The sequence below is a fragment of the Apium graveolens genome, chromosome 8, assembly GCF_009905375.1.
Source record: "Apium graveolens cultivar Ventura chromosome 8, ASM990537v1, whole genome shotgun sequence".
Lineage (NCBI taxonomy): Eukaryota > Viridiplantae > Streptophyta > Magnoliopsida > Apiales > Apiaceae > Apium > Apium graveolens.
In genome coordinates, this window is record NC_133654.1 from 42756644 (window position 1) to 42758085 (window position 1442).

Genomic DNA, 1442 nt, shown 5'->3' on the forward strand with positions numbered 1-1442 from the left:
TATAATTTCCTGATTTATATTCCAGAGCTTCACTGAACCATCATCACTCCCACTGGCCAACATTATTGGATCTTTCATTGCCAAGGACACTTGACTTCTTGTAACATCCCATGTATGATAAATAAGAAAATAGATTATATCTTAAACAAAAGCAATTTAACAATACAAGCTTATAAGCATATAAGATTTAAGGACTACATGCACTACACCTTCAAAGTTACTTGAAGCAATCTGGCTTATTACAAATACCAAATACTTTTGATGATTATTTTGGTTTGAGGGATCTTGAGAATTCCGTATAACATAATTCCAGTGAATTGGGGATTCTCCAATGGGAACTTTGGAGCCATGGTAGAATAAAAGCAACATTACACCTCTTACATAGATTATAGTTCCTATAACTTTCGCTTGCCCTGCTCTACTCTTGATTGCAACACTCTCTATTCTATAGAACACAAAAATTGATAAACAAAATAATTAGGGGTACAATCATGTGGAGATGTAAACAGGTGTCACATAGATCAACTGCAAAGCAGTAGAAAATATTCAAAACTTTGAAATACGTATTTGGAACATACACATCGGATGATAAGATAAAACCACCACGCTACTAAGAAATTTGTATCTCAGTGTGGTGTTTCGGATCAAAAAATTAAATCACAGTATAATTTTCTTGGCAAAGGGGATTTAAACGAAGCTAGCGAAGAAGATGAAACAAGAAATAAAGTAATTACCGACAAGGAACAACCATGAGGAAAGTGACAGCCGGAAGTAAGTTTGTCAATGCGCAAGCTACTGTTGGTGTTGAATGTTTTAGCCCAACAAAGTATGTAATCTGGTTCAATGTCATCCTGCACAAATATATCAACACACAACTCATTTTATATTGCAAGTTTGCGACACACTGCTAAAATCTTTTAACACTATGTAGTAGTAGCTAGTTTATATATTATTAAAACAAAAGATTTGAAGTTTAGTAGGTGATGATACCCAAATATAGAAGATAAAAAAATCTGAAAGAAAATAGGTACTGTCATCCTGAGCCTTGTTTTCCTGCATTAAGATAAATAAATATATTTAAAACAATAATTAAACTATATATCATCTAACTATACTACACCTAATAAAGAGAAATTAAATGAACCATTTTCATTTAATGTTTATGTTTACCAGTTTACCTGTTCTATCTGTCAAGCATGAACTATTATTATAAAAATGAGTTGAAATGCAGAATAAGATGTTCCATACAAACATAAAGCATAACAAATACAAAACAAACAATTTAACATGTCACAAAAGACCCAATCAGTTGTTTTAGGCCAATTAGTGTCTTCTTATACTTAAACGAAGATGAAGAAGATGCTGAACTCGAGTCGTGGCCTAACGCTAGTGATTTCAGAAATAGGACACGCTGTTAGTGTTTGGCATGATTTGACAAGGCG

The 1442-nt window shown here is 32.9% G+C and overlaps 1 long non-coding RNA gene across 2 annotated transcripts; it reads right to left on the bottom strand.

Annotated features, from left to right (window-relative positions):
• Positions 1 to 409: 409 nt before the first annotated feature.
• Positions 410 to 1094, bottom strand: LOC141677238 (uncharacterized). Of its 2 annotated transcripts, none has more exons than XR_012557366.1 (3): positions 991 to 1094; positions 749 to 851; positions 410 to 445 (listed from the first exon to the last, which is right to left on the bottom strand). It is a non-coding gene; the product is annotated as an uncharacterized LOC141677238 (long non-coding RNA). The 2 variants fall into 2 exon arrangements; XR_012557365.1 differs by having other exon boundaries at positions 411 to 445; positions 739 to 851.
• Between the last annotated feature and the right edge of the window lie 348 nt (positions 1095 to 1442).